General features: G+C 45.4%; 1 protein-coding gene across 1 annotated transcript in view; it reads left to right on the top strand.

Annotated features, from left to right (window-relative positions):
• Positions 1 to 4,302: 4,302 nt before the first annotated feature.
• The window catches only part of LOC146798458 (proton-coupled zinc antiporter SLC30A1-like), a 189,290-nt gene continuing 178,731 nt past the window's right edge, over positions 4,303 to 14,861 (top strand). Inside the window, exon 1 of the mRNA XM_085625733.1 lies at positions 4,303 to 4,423. The gene's annotated coding sequence lies outside the window, so the exon portion shown is untranslated. The remainder of the gene's footprint in view (positions 4,424 to 14,861) is intronic.

Below are 14,861 nucleotides of genomic sequence, written 5' to 3'. Positions count from 1 at the left end.
TTATTCTGTGTTTGTTTCAACCTACTCAGTCTTCTGAGTAAATTTGTTTCCATTCACAGCAGCATGTGTCTGTGTTGGTTTATTGCCACCACCACTGCAGCTCAACGTGGTCTGGGGGCTTAGTAGAGAAGGGGGTGGGTTCTATGTGACTTTCATATGGATTTCATGATTGCCCATTGTTGACTTGTGTGTTTGGTTGGGGTAAAATGTTGGCTTTGATTTTCCAATGTGTTACATTGTACTACTCAGGCTGACCATCACAAATTTCCATTAGCAGGAGTGACAATAACACTTTGAATTGTTGTCACCCAATTAGAACAGTTTGCATGCATGATAGGAATTTTGATACTGTTAGAAATGGGAGTCTCTAGTTGGCAATGGTTTGCACCTTGTCGAAGTAGGGACCCTCCTTCCTAGTCAGGCTAAGGGAGTTCCACTTCTAAAATAACCTCTGCTCACCCCCTTGGTAGCTTGGCACGAGCAGTCAGGCTTATCTCAGAGGCAATGTGTGAAGAATTTGCACATAACTCACGGTAATACAGTGAAAACACTACAAAAGGACACCACATGAGGTTTAGAAAAATAGCCAATATTTATCGGTATAAAACAGGACCAAAACGATAAAAATCAAACATACAGTCATTCAACAATATCAATAATCAAAAACAGACTTTAGAAATAATTCCTTGAATGGATAGCTTTACCCATGGCTACCACGGTTGTGTGAACCAACAAACCCCTCGGTTCTGGCCGACTACAGCGGTGCAGCCCGTCTGCGGTGTCGGAAGGCTTAAAACAGTACTTTTTGTTTTAGTCGACCGCAGTGGTGCAGGCTGGCTGCAGAGGAAGTTGAGGCTGCAGTGTGAGCAGAGCGGTGCGGCGTACGGTACCCTCAGGTCACGGTGCAGTCAGTGGCTCGGTGGTGGTGGTCATCCAGGTGCATCGGTGGAACCTGAGCTGCGTGGGGTGGGGCGGTGCTCATCACAGTGCTGTCCGTCACAGTCTGTTGATGATCTGGGATCAATGGGGCTGTCGTTGGTGAGGTGAGACTGTGGTGTCGGACGGAGCTGTGCTTCATGTAACTTACGAGCGCTGCCCCCAAACCACGGTGCAGGCAGTGTCGGCGATGTGAGCTTGCAACATCGTTGGCGGTGAGACCGGGGGCGGCGGAGTGAAGTGAGGTGGTGCGGAGTGCTATACCCACAGGTCGCGGTGCAAGCAGTGGCTCGGTGGCGGTGGCGAACAGCCCTCTGTGGTGCTCTCAGGTCACGGAACTGCTAACGCTCTTGCTGAAGGCATCGGATTGTGGTTTCCCTCTGTGGCAAATGAAACACACGGTCCCAGAAGCGGTACCCAGAGGAAGGCAAAGTCTATGCTGTTCCTGAAACTTTTTGAACAGGGGGCAAGCTCTACTTCAAGCCCTTAGAGATACTCAGAAGAAGAAGTTGTAGAGCGTTCAGTCCAGTCATTTCGCTGCCCAAGACAGAAGCAGCCACTATATGCCAACACAGCAAAGTGGTAGTCCCTCCTCACAGCATTTCTGGCTCTTCTTCTTGGCAGGTTACTTGATCCCGAAGTCCTGGGGTTAGGGCCCCAATATTTATACCACATTTTTATTTGAAGTTGGCGCAACCAAAGTTCCTCTGGCATACATAAACCCGTTCTGCCTGGCTCAGGCCTGGCTCACTCCAGGAGGGGGAGACAGTTTTTTGAAAGGCAGCCACAGTCCATTCGTTTGCAAGTGGCAACTCCTTTTACTACTCTAAATGCAGCCTGGTCTATTCAGCTAGGAAGGCAGGACACACCTCAACCCCCCTCCCCCTTGTGTCTGTCTAGTGTAAATGCACATCCCTTGCTCCTGTCGCACTGAACTCAGACAGGAATACAAAAATGGCAGAGGCACACAGGATGGTTAAGCAAGAAAATGTAATTTTCCAAAAGTGGTATTTTTAAACACCAATATAAAAATCATCTTTACTAAAAGATGTATCTTTAAATTCTGAGTTAAGGAAGCCTAAACTCCAGCTCTCTATCTTATCCCAATGGGAAATTATGCATGTACGGTGTTACAAGGCGACTCCCATGTTAACTTATGAGGCAGATAGCCTAGCTATAGTGAAAAACGAATTGCACAGTATTTCCCATCACAACATGTAACTCACATCAATACATGCCCTACCTTTCACATACACTGCACCCTGCCCGTGATGGTTACCTTGGGCCTACCTGAGGGGTGCCTTACATGTAAGAAAAGGGAAGGTTTGGGCCTGGCAAGTGGGTGCACTTGCCAGGTCGACATGGCAGTAGGCATTGCTCACAGACACTGCATTTGCAGGTCTGAGACACCTTGAAAGGCTACTTGTGTGGGTGGCACAACCAGTGCTGCAGGCCCACAAGTAGCATTTGATTTGCAGGCCCTGGGCACACCAGTGCACATTGCTAGGGACTTATTAGTAAATCAAATATGCCAATCATGGAAATACCAATCCATAAACGCAATTTACAGCAGGAGCACTAGCACTTTAGCACTGAATAGCAGTGAAAAATTGCACAGAGACACTAAACCAAACAAAACGAAGCCCAGCACACCATCAAAACAAGGAGGTCAGAAAGCAAAAAAACAGGGAAATACGCCAAAAGATGCCAGGTCTAACAGATATGATGCGGTTTTGGGCGATGCCAAATGGCTTTGAATGTTGCTATGCTTTTGCGTCTTAGAGTTGGTTCACTCTAATGTGTGCATTTCATGATACTGTCCTTGTGCCTGTTCTGTTTGTTAGCAGACCAGGGCCTTAAGGTGGCCAATTACAACACTAAGGAACAGATTTGCTAAGGAGCATGCAATATAGTACTGCAGGAAAATCTGCAGTATTTGGCTGCCGAAAAGGTAAAAAATAGCAGTGCTATATTTTCAATGCATTGCATGACGATGATTTGATCCGCAATGCATGCCTAAATTTGTGCATGTGTGAGATGCTGAACACAACTTAGCACTGCGCCACAGAGTAAAGGTAAGCGAGTTGTGTTGAATTTTATACTTGAGGCCCACCTTCATGTAGAAAACTTCCTAAGCAGATGACTACACAAGGGTCAGTCACATAACGTGTAATTTTCATGGAAATTACACATATTACAAGTGAGAATATCACACAGTTTCGGTTTTGCTCATTATATACACCTGGGCCAGATTTATCATAGTGTTGTGTAGCCCTTGCACCACACAAGGGGGCTCAAGGATGACGCAACACTAAAGTCAGATTTATCAAGGCACACAAGGCCCTCTTACGTGGCCCTGCATGGCCTTATAAATCCGGAGTAACGCAGGGCAGCGCAGCGCAAGCCGCTGCTTTGCGTTATTCTGCCCCGGGGAGGCGTTCCATGGGTGGAGCGTGGGTGTGCCCGTGCATCCACCCATGGATTTTGGCGAATTCACAGATTTACCATTAGTTGTAGACCTGGGAATGCGTCAAAATGCAACGCCTCCCCAGGAGAGGCATAATGCGGAGAAATATCTTTATTTCTCATTATTTCCTCTTACTAAGTGTGCTGAGGAAAATTCCTTTGAGATTGTTTTTGTGCAGGAAGGTGTCCCTTCCTGCACAAAAACAATCCTCTCTACAAAGTGGCACCCTTGCACTATGGCGCAAGGGTGTCTGCATTGGTGCAAGGTAGCACATTGTGCGCCAGCACAAGGAACAAACAAGAATTATGTTAAATACAGTACATACCTGCCCTTTCACGCAGATCACCACAGCAAGATGGCTTGCAGTGTTGCACTGCGTGATAGTATGATAAATCTGGGGCTTGGACTCTACACAATACGCATATCGAGATTGCGCTCCCTTGAGCGACTTTAGTTGATCTGACTTTGTGTGGCATCCTCGGGGTGTTAGCCCTTCTTCCACCCTGTTCCTCCTACTTTAGCTGGGATTTGACCCTACCCCATGCAAGGGAATCTAGTACTATTCTCGCGTTCCCTTGCAAACCCTTGATCAAGGCTAGCGTTTGTGCCACGCCAGCACCCAGCAGAACGTTAGCAAATCGGACAGCAATGCCTTTGACTAAAAGCAAGAGCCTTACTAACTTTGTGTCTCGTGACTGTTTAGGTCCTTTCATGGCGCTGCCCTCTGACACAAAGATAGGCTTTGGAAGCGGTTGCGAGATAGAAAGGCAAGCGCAGGGAAGTGCAAGTGATGGGGGTGGAGGGACCAGAGAGCCGGAGTCGGAGTGAAGTACAGGGGGAGGGGCCAGTAAAGATTCGGGGAGGAGCCGACAGACCAACTTGAGAAAGTAGCGTTCACAGAGCCAAGTAAACTCGTCCAGCTTGAGCGTGAGTTTGACAGGGAAGGAAGGCAGCAGCACATCGCACCGGGTGAGGTGCAGGACCCGGGCAGCACAGCGAGACCCTCTAACCACGGCTCAGGTACGTGTCGGGGGCCGCATAGCAAATGTTCAAACAGTCAGTCATATCAGTGTGAGGTGGAGTTACGTTTGGAGATAAAGTCTTAGGAGGTTCCTCCGTGGAGGGGGCCGGCCCCAGGCCCGCACTAGAATCGCGTGGCCCCAGCTGAGGTTCTGACGACCCGGTCGAGCCAGCTGTTAGAGAGACAGCGTGCACTGGGGTCGAGCAAGGGCTGTCTGCAAGCATATTCTGTTGACAACGTTTGGGTTAGAGGAGGATTCTTTTACTTTCTTGGTTGATCTACACTTGGAAATCTTTTCCATAAAAGAGCATTTCACCTGCCAATGGATCAGTATGGATATTTGCCCTGATAATGCCAATTTATTAAAAAGTCAAACTAGCGTTTTTGTGTAGAAACTGATTTGTACAAACCATGGATCTATGAAAATGACTTTATTTGCAGATACTACAGGGCCACGGTGAATCAGGGAAACGTTATTTTCTTCTGTTGGCGTTACTTTATGTTAGCAGGTAATTAATTTTGCAACTATTCCCCAGACAGGCCAGAGCAATGTCAATATTTGCTCTGACCAAGATGTTGGAAAAATGCAAACGTTATATTTTGCAGCAGCACCGGGACACTGCACTTCTTCAATCTGAAAGGGAGTGTATCTGCACATCTCAGCAGGGGTTAATTCTGGTAATGATTTAATGAGAGCGTTTTCGGGCACTTCTGAAAAGCAAGCTGATGCTCAAGGATAGTGTGTACCTGGACATATATATTTTCATTTTAAGCACAGAATACTCTCTGGATGTAGTTCTAGCGTTTCTTGGCATCGATTGGTTGGATAAAGTTATATGTGTGCACTGGTCAGTAGTACAATTGTTGGTGCAATTTTTTTTTGTTTTTTTGCAGTTTTATATGGCGCGAACGCGACCCAAAGGTATCAAAGCGCTCTATGCAAGCACCAGTTGCATTACAGACACATGTATGCATGGAGAGATTAAGTGATTTGCCCAGAATCACAGGATGGCCTTTCACCCCGGTTCTCCAGCTTCAAAGTCAGTCGCATTGGGCGTGAACCTCATAGGAATGAAACTCGCATTGTTTTCGAATGAGCGAGCATTGTGAGCACCCCCAATAACCCGCAGTGTAGGAAGAGTTAAAAAAATATATGTTATCAGTCCACCTTTCTTCTGAATAGAGGGGCATATTTTTGAGGGCTTTGTGTCATGCCTGCACCACTCAACGTGGTACATACACAACGCAAACCTCTAAGTCATATTTATGAAACCACACAAAGCCACTTTGCATGGCTTTGAACGACTTCAAATATATAGAGTAATGCAACACAGCGCAAATCGATGCGTTGATTACTCTACCCAAGGGAGGTGTTCCATGGGCATTGTAGTGGGTGTTTTCATGCAAAACCCATAGTTTTTAAGACATTGCCAGATTTACCAAACCTGGTAAACCTGGGAATGCACCAAAAAGATGCACCTCCCCAGGTGAGACGTAACAAGAGGAAATATGTTTATTTCTCCTTGTTTTTCCTCCTTCTGAAAGAGGAAAACACCTCTAAGGATTGTTTTTGTGCAGTAAGGTATACCTTCCTGCACATTAACAATCCTGACTACAACACAGGCGCCCTTGCACCTTACACCATGGTGCAAGTGTGCCTGCATTGGCACTAGGCTGTCAAAACGGTGCCAGCGCAGGGGGAAAGAAATGCACCGTATTGGATAAATACGGCACATTCCTACCCTTTCCCTGTGAGGCATGGAGGCGCAGCAAGGTAACTTGCTATGCTGCTCTGCGCCACAAATCCCGTAAATATGCCCCAGAGTTCTTATCGGGTTGAGACACACGTTGGGATTGGAAAAAGCCACGCTTATTAGATAAATGTTGCATTAAAACAGTTACTATATTGGAAACGAGCACACAGTATGAGATTTGAAAAAAATGTGCGTGTGAAGCTGAAGAATGATTTCAGTGAAAACATTACTGCTGAAAATGTTCCGAGTGCGATTTTCACAATTTGTGGACCTGTTTTGAGAAGTTATACAGTTTTATGCTAAAGCCCTGGTGCAGCTGGAGTAGGCATGAGTGAGTGAGTTTATTGTGCTAGGTCCTGAAAAAAATTGCCCCTAAGTGCTCGGGGACTTTGCGGGTGTGGAGCTGGTGCTGCTGAAGCAGGCGAATCTGGTACATCGGTATGTTAAATTCCCCACAGGTGACCAAAGGTATTGCACTCCCAAGAACTGTCAGGTCCTCGAACTGCTCACCAGTGACAGTTGTTCACAATGATCTACTGCCACCTTTGCACAATAACAGCTACCAGTGTTGTCTTCTTACACTGATCACAAGTGACATCTTCTCACTTTAATCAACAGTGCCAGCATCTCACACTGCCATCCAGTACTGCCTTCTTACAATGATCACCAGTGCAGGTTTGTGATAGCGCTACAAGTGCTAGATTCTCAGAGTGACCGCCACTGGCGGCTTCTCACAAAGATCACCAGTGCTAGATTCTCACAATAATGTTCTAGGGTCTGCTTTGCATAATGATCCCCATTGGTGGCTTCTTGCATTTATAATCAGCGGCAACTTCTCATAGTGATCACTAGGGCCAGTTTGTTACACTGATCGCATGTTCCAGCTTCTCACAAAGATCTCCAGTGTTAGATTCTCACACTTCCTACTATTGTTGATACTCATAATATTCACTAGCCCGTTTATCACACTGCCCTCAACTACCAGCTACACACATTGATTACAAGTAACAGCTTCTTACACTGCACAGATAGGGTTCATCCGTGCCAGTTTACACACTGCCCACTAGTGCCACCATCTCACAAATGTGACTGGAGATGATATCTCACAAGGATCAATTGAGTCAGCTTCTAACATGGCTCACCAGTGCCAGGATTTTTTTAAAGTACACACAACTGCCAGCTCAATATTCATTATGGCACCTTCTCACATTGTTCATCAGTACTTCCTCTTCAACGTTCGCTGGTGCAAGCTTCCCACATTGTCAAGGAGCCCATTCTTTAAACACTCGACTCAAGTGTCAGCTTCCTGCAGTTCCTAACAGTGCCTGCTTCTCAAAGGGACCACTAGTGATGGCTTCTCACAAAGATGAATGCAAAAAAACCAAATGATAGACAGAATGCTGAACAAATGAACCATTGACCCCAAGTCACAGATCTGGGTTTAATCCATTGTTTTTTTGGTCACCACACCACCCCAGTTTGGACCCAGCCATATCCAAATCAGTCTTCATCCTGCTCCCCATGAGAACAGTCCAGCCACAACTGCCAGCCAGGTCCTCCCTGGACCAGAAACAAGCATACTGGGACTGGTTTCGGGACATCACTCCTCATCAGCCAGGCTAGCTTGGATTCAGTAGCACAGTGAGCACGAGACCCACGGATGGGCATACCCTTTCCACTTAGGGCAACAAAAGCAAAAAGAACAAATGATGGACGAAATGCTGAACAAATCAAACATTCACCCCAGTCACAGATCTGAGTTTAATCCATTGTTTTTTTTGTTCACCATGCCACCCCAGTTTGGACCCAGTTTGCAGTTTGGGTATGCAAATCAGTCTTGACCATGCTCCTCATGGGAACAGTCCAGCCCAAACTGCCAGGACAGGTCCTCCTTGGACCAGAAACAAGCATCCTGGGACCGGTTTTGGGATTTCACCCATCATCAGCCAGGCTAGCTTGAATCCAGTGGCACAGTGAGCACAGAACCCATGAATGGGGATACCTTTCCCACTTAGGGCGACAAAAGCTAAAAGAACAAATTATGGACGGTCCCAGGATGCTTGCTTCTGGACCAGTTCAAGATTCTATTTTGTTTTAAACTATTGTTATCATTTTTTTATAAACAAATAAGCAATGCTGAGCATAAATGAGGCAGGTGTAGGACACAGGTTTGCCATATAAATTCAAGCGATTGATGTGTCAGAGTCCTTTAGATGACCACCCAAACATGGTCTTCTTATATTAGTCAATAGGTACATTGAAACCTGGGGACTTACAAGGAACAGTCGGTTTTGGCATTGGGCAGGCTAACCTGATCATTTCCTCCCTCTTTCTTGTTCACTCCCTACTGCAGTCAGTTCTCTCCATTGTGCATTACAGTCAGAGGGCATGTTAGCTAGGATGAGGGAGAGCGCCACAAACATGTATCCTGGGTTACCCTTCTTTGGTCTCAACTATAAGCCTACAATGAGGTGTTGTGGTGTACATGTCTTTAAGTTACCTACTGTGTTACTTATAATTGTCACTATTTCATTCCATTAAATCATCACCAGACCTTGGTGAAATTTCAATTACACCAGAGTCATCGGAGGAATTTAGGTATTCTACGTTATTTTTTGATGCAGAATTACCTATAGTTACACAATTACTTATCCTTGCATAATTAAGAGTAATTTAGGGGGGAAAATCCTACCGCCAGACCATATGTAGAAAGTGTGAGAGGTTGCTCGCTATTCGTGTTTTGCTGTATTTATTGCTGTTTATTAGCCAAAAAATACATCCTTTCATCCATTTTGGAAGTAATTGTGCATTTTGCACCAAGAAAATAGCGCAAAATGCCGGTAATGAGTTGGGATAAAATCTTACCCCAGGAGCACCTTTAGCGAGCGTGAGTGGCTTCTTGAGCTCGCTATTCATGTTCTGTTGCATTTAGTGATATTTCTTAGCGCAAAACGTATCCTTGCATCCATTTTGGCGAGCGTGAGCAGCTGCTTTCATTCTCTATTCATGTTCTGTTGTATTTGGTGCTAAATGCATCCTCGCATTCATTTTGAATGTATGACGGAACCACGCATTCCGTTATAACGCATGCCATTACAAAGCAGTCGTTACAAAGCGATTGCCGTTACCACATATTACCTTTACAACAGAAATTTATACCATGCAAATGCATTTACCATGCATGCCTTTACCACGAAAATGTAAGTATTTTACAAGTAAGTATAAACCCTTTCTATGTATACATAAAGGGCTCAAACATACCGGTATAATACTTACATTTCTGTGGTAAAGTCATGCATGGTAAAGGCATACACTTGGTAAAAATTTTAAAAGATAGGTTCAAACCCTATATATATATATATATTACCTACTGGCGGTCGCCAGTAGGTAGTTATAGTTAGGACCTATTATCCATAGGAAAATCGTAACATTCTTTTCCCAATAACTTTGGCGTCGGTTGACAAATCTTTGCGAAATTTTCAAAACTCATGGGGCGCTCCGGTCAGCTCCTATCTTAAAAGTTTCGGGGAGATTCGGTAAGCGGGGCCGAGAAAAAAGTGGGGTCCCAAAAAGTGTTTTCTCCAAGGTAATTCCCATAGGAAACTTTAGACACGGCTACAGCCCGAACTGCTGAACGGAATTACACCAAATTTAGCGAAAAGGTAACCCTTGGTTCAGAAAGATCCCTTTTTGCTAAATGTTATAAATCCGTTCAGTAGTTCATGAGAAATTAGAAAAAGAAAAAGTTTCAATATCTGGGCGGAGCCTAACGACACATCTCATTGTGAGATCTGATTGGCTGTCAGCACTTCGTCCTGGAATTGCTGGCAGCCATCTTGGGACCAATATACATGATAGTACCCCATTGAAATGCACTGTAGTGAATCGAAGATTTTGAGGGTTACCAAAAGGAGAAGTACAAAGGGCGATAACAGACTTTAGTTACATTAGAATTAATTTGTTGATGGTACCATACTAATTTCAGGAATTGTGGTGTGTTCTAAGGTGATTTTACCCTGTGAAAAACCTTCTGCTGGTATATCATGAATCATGTTTGAGAGAAAACTGAAGCTAAAATGAGAGCATATTTTCTGTAAATTCACATTATCTTTCTCAGTCATGTGAGAATGAAGTCTGTCATTCTCAATAAATCATGTACATCCAACAGGAGCAGTCTGTCAGTTGATGCCTTTGTGTTCTACTGCAGCTTCCCAGAGTGTTCTAAAGAACAACTAGAGAGCTAACAGTCTTACTTATGACAAAAGTATGGCACACCTGAAGCCATCTTGGTTGGAATAGACTGGTAACACTTAAAACATTTAATTTAAAAAGGAAAAAAATGAGGGGGTTCATTTTGCCATAGAAATTATGGTTAGTGCTGCAGAAAGAAAGTTTAGGGCATGTTTTAAGTGAGATCTCAAATCCTCTTCTATTTCATTAGCAAATTCTGACATGCAGACTGAAACAATCACTTTAAATACCAGCAGTAGACTTCCAGTTGACTCCCTGGTGAGCAGTAGCTTTACTACAGTGATCTAATGAACAACTAGAGTGCTAAAATTCTGAATTTATGGCAAATGTGTGACTCATCTGAATGCCTTCTTGATGGAATCAAAGTAAAAAACTGAAAGCATTTCCTACTGAGGAGACTGCAGTAAATGAGGAAATTAGGAAACTTCATAACAAATAAGTCTCCCAAGATGACCGCCAGAGAAAAAAGAGCCCAAATGTGGCACAAGTATCACCCAGATGTAGCCCACTTATAGCCCAATGACAGAAGTGTGCAAAACACTTTTTATTTTGTTTTTTTCTGCAGTTTTATATAGTGCAGACTGGTCAGGTATTGGAGCGTTACATCTTACTTGGACCCCTTATTGCATATTTTGCACGAAGTACATGAGACTGATCTTGCGAAACATTTAACTTTACGATTCTGTTAACCTGAAGTTGCTTTGAACCGGGCTTTGTAACACCCGTTTTTACCTACTGGTTTTAATTAATTCTCACTGTATTGTATTAGGAAAGAGAATTTACTGTTTTTATGTACACTTTTATGATCTATGTTTCTAAATGAGATCGAATAAAGTTTAATGAATTCTATGGCAGGACAGATACGAGGATTATGCATATCTTTCCTCACTTTATTTGCATAGCAGTTCAAAGAAAACGTAACACAACCATCATTAAACAAAAGACTACACAACCCATGAACCATTAGGGGTGTAGTCTGCAAGACAACTATAGTCCAATCATATCACAGGCCATCGTATATAATATTGTGACATCGCTTCCGCTTCCTCTTTCTTCATTGCTCGTCAGTTAAGTGCATTCCTTAGATTCTTGGCTTAATCTGACGTTGTTGCTATTTGTATAGCGGTTTCTTGTGCACGTAATTAGCATTATTGCCTTGGTATTGTTTCATATTCCCTGCGCAGCAGGCTCTTGCCTGAGAGTGTTCTCCCCCTCACAGTTTCTCCCGCTGTGATATCCTGTCAGGCGCATCTGGTCCGAGCGAGGCAGCTCCATCGAGCGCTCCCGCTGGTCTTTACGCGTGTTTGGGAATCCAGTCACTCATTTAGTGTCCGCTTGATTCCCGACCAACCCTCGCCTAATTTTGACACCGCTACGCAGTGATTTCCCCACACGGCCACGTTAGTTAATTGGTATTGTGCCTCAGTCTATTCTTATAACAGCTTCGGGGAAAGCCCAGCCGTTGGTGCACCGGCGAGGGGGCTGCCTTAAGGATTTTAAGGGCATTTGTTCTGTGCTCACACCCTCTGCTATCATGTCTTCTCCAGAAGACCATTTTTACTCCTCCTACCAGGAAGTGGAGGAGGAATGGCCCCCCAACTTCTCCCTCCAGCAGTGGACCAAGCTCTCTCTCTGGCTATTTCTAGGGTGCTGGCTCCTCTTAGGGATCAGGTTGATAAGCTGGCAAAAAGCATCCCTGGGGTGTTCAGTGATCCAGATCTGGTGATGGCGGGTCCCAGTAGCTCCCAGATGGGGAATAAAAGGGCCGTTAAGCATAATGCGGGCACTTGGAAGGATTTGATAAACTTACGGAGACCTTCCTCAAGAGTGCGCGAATGCTAAAACATGCACCCTGCCGGGAGGAGGAGGAGTCCGGAGAAAATTGTGACGCTGTCACCACTAGTGTAGACCCAGACGGCGGGTTTCCCTTAGAGGGAGAGGGTGTATTGGAGGATGATTTCTCCACCGATGAGGATAAGGACTCAGGCGTCCCTGGCATCCCCTTTGTCCACGGATATTGTGACTGGTTGGGCGCACTACCCTAAACCCTAAAACACTACACTCTCCACTACCCAAACACCACTGCACTACCCTAAACCCTAAAACACTGCCCCCAGCATGACACCCTACACTACCCAAACATACCTGCACTACCCTAAACCCTAAAACACTACCACCAGCACGACTCCCTACACTACCCAAACACTATTGCACTACCCTAAACCCTATATCTACCCCAGCACAGCCCCCTACACAATACAAACACCACTGCACTACCCTAACCCCTAAAACACTACCCCCAGCACGACCCCCTTCACTAGACAAACACCACTGCACTGCCTTAAACCCTAAAACACTACCCCAGCACGACCCCCTACACTACACAAACACCACTGCACTACCCTAAACACTAAATCTACCCCCAGCATGACCCCCTACACTTCACAAACACCACTGCACTACCCTAAACCCTAAAACACTACCCCAGCACGACCCCCTTCACTACCTAAACACAAATGCACTACCCTCAACCCTAAAACACTACCCCCAGCAAGACCCCTTCACTACCCAAACACCACTGCACGACCCTAAACCCTAAAACACGACCCCCTACACTACACAAACACCACTGCACTACCCTAAACCCTAAAACACTAGAACCCAGCATGACCCCCTACAGTACACAAACACCACTGCACTACCCTAAACCCGAAAACACTACCCCCTATGCTACACAAACACCACTGCACTACCCTAAACCCTAAAACACTACCCCTAGCATTACCCCTAAACTGCACAAACACCACTGCACTACCCTTAACCCTAAAACACTACCCCAGCACTACCCCCTACACTACCCAAACACCATTGCACTACCATAAACCCTAAAACACTACCCCCAGCACAACCCCCTACACTACACAAACACCACTGCAATACGCTAAACCATAAAACACTACTCCCAGCACGACCCCCCTACACTACACAAACACCACTGCACTTCCCTAAACCCTAAAACACTACCCCAGCACGACCCCCTACACTACCGATACACCACTGCACTACCCTAAACCCTAAAACACTACCCCCAGCACGAACGCCTACACTACTGCACTACCCTAAACCCTAAAACACTACCCCAGCATGACCCCCTACACTACCCAAACACCACTGCACTACCCTAAACCCTAGGAAAAAATACCCCATGCTGAATCCCCCTTACCTCTCACTCCTCGTGGTTCCTCTCTCCTCGTGGTTCCTGCTTCGCGTTGTCTCTGAGGGGCGGTGCACACCGTTGTGAGGAAACGGAACAGACTCTGTTTCCTTACAACAATGTGGATCATCTACATGTTTTTTAGAACGCATGGTCATTTACCATACATACCTTTACAACAAAAGTTGTTGTAAAGGCATGCGCGGTAAATGACCATGCGTTCTAAAAAAATGTGTAGTAATGACTTCGCGATGTACAACGCAAGCGTGGTAATGCATGTGTTGTAATGGTATCTTGAAGTAAAAAAGTCATTGTAACAGCTGTTTACCGATCGGAGCTGGCCCCTCTTCTTCAGTGAGATGTTTATTTTATTAATTAGGAGGAAGGAACGTGGTCTTTTTACCGAAAAGTGCATTCCCAGCTGTTGTATTGTGAAAGTGTCCATGTGGCCTGGTTTCACTTCCGGTGAGAAAGTGGAAGAGTCTGTTTGGATCTAAAGGAGTTCTGTTGTTGTACGGGGCCAGCACAACACGTCATCAGAAAACACAGCTAATGGAAAGCATCCTCCCTGAAGTGTGGAGCAGTGTCATGAGAGGTCAATGAGTGTGCGTCCCACCGCAGTATGACCGTACCGCGTGACCCATGTCCTGCCTCCAGGGTACGGAAGGCAGAAACGGCATTGCAGGTCCTCTTGAAGACCGTTGTAGCACTAATTCTACATTTTGGTACTAGGGCATTTTAACTTTGTTGTTCCTGCCAGATACAAAGAGAAGATCCTGTGTTATTCAGTGCCCTCGTTACCTTTTTTGTGGGTTGTGGTGCTTATCACTTGGCTGCCCAGCCGGTGCACACGACTGGGCACTCAACCTCATGTGCCATCTGCAGGGCCTCTGCCCTTGGATCACTGGTTTCGGTTTCTGGAGTGGCAACATAAACAGTTGCTCCCAAAGGACATGCCTGAACACTTAGGTGAATATCCCCTGCACCAGCATTCCACAGAAATTCTTTCCTAGCTCTCCCATGTCGAAAAGGATGTCATAATAGCATGGCTCCGCTCGCGACACTGTATGACTTCACCGGAGCCATAAGAGGGCCTCGTCGGCGTGCTGATGTCAGTTCCACCCATTTTTTCTGTGCCACCGAGGCAAACAGGTGGACCAAGACATTTTCACGTGTATACATAGTATAATAAATATATATATATTTACTGAAAAAACA

Source organism: Triturus cristatus, chromosome 9 (genome assembly GCF_964204655.1).
Source record: "Triturus cristatus chromosome 9, aTriCri1.1, whole genome shotgun sequence".
Classification (NCBI taxonomy): Eukaryota; Metazoa; Chordata; class Amphibia; order Caudata; family Salamandridae; genus Triturus; species Triturus cristatus.
The sequence above is the reverse complement of the archived record's forward strand: the minus strand, read 5'-3'. Positions and strand labels throughout refer to the sequence as shown.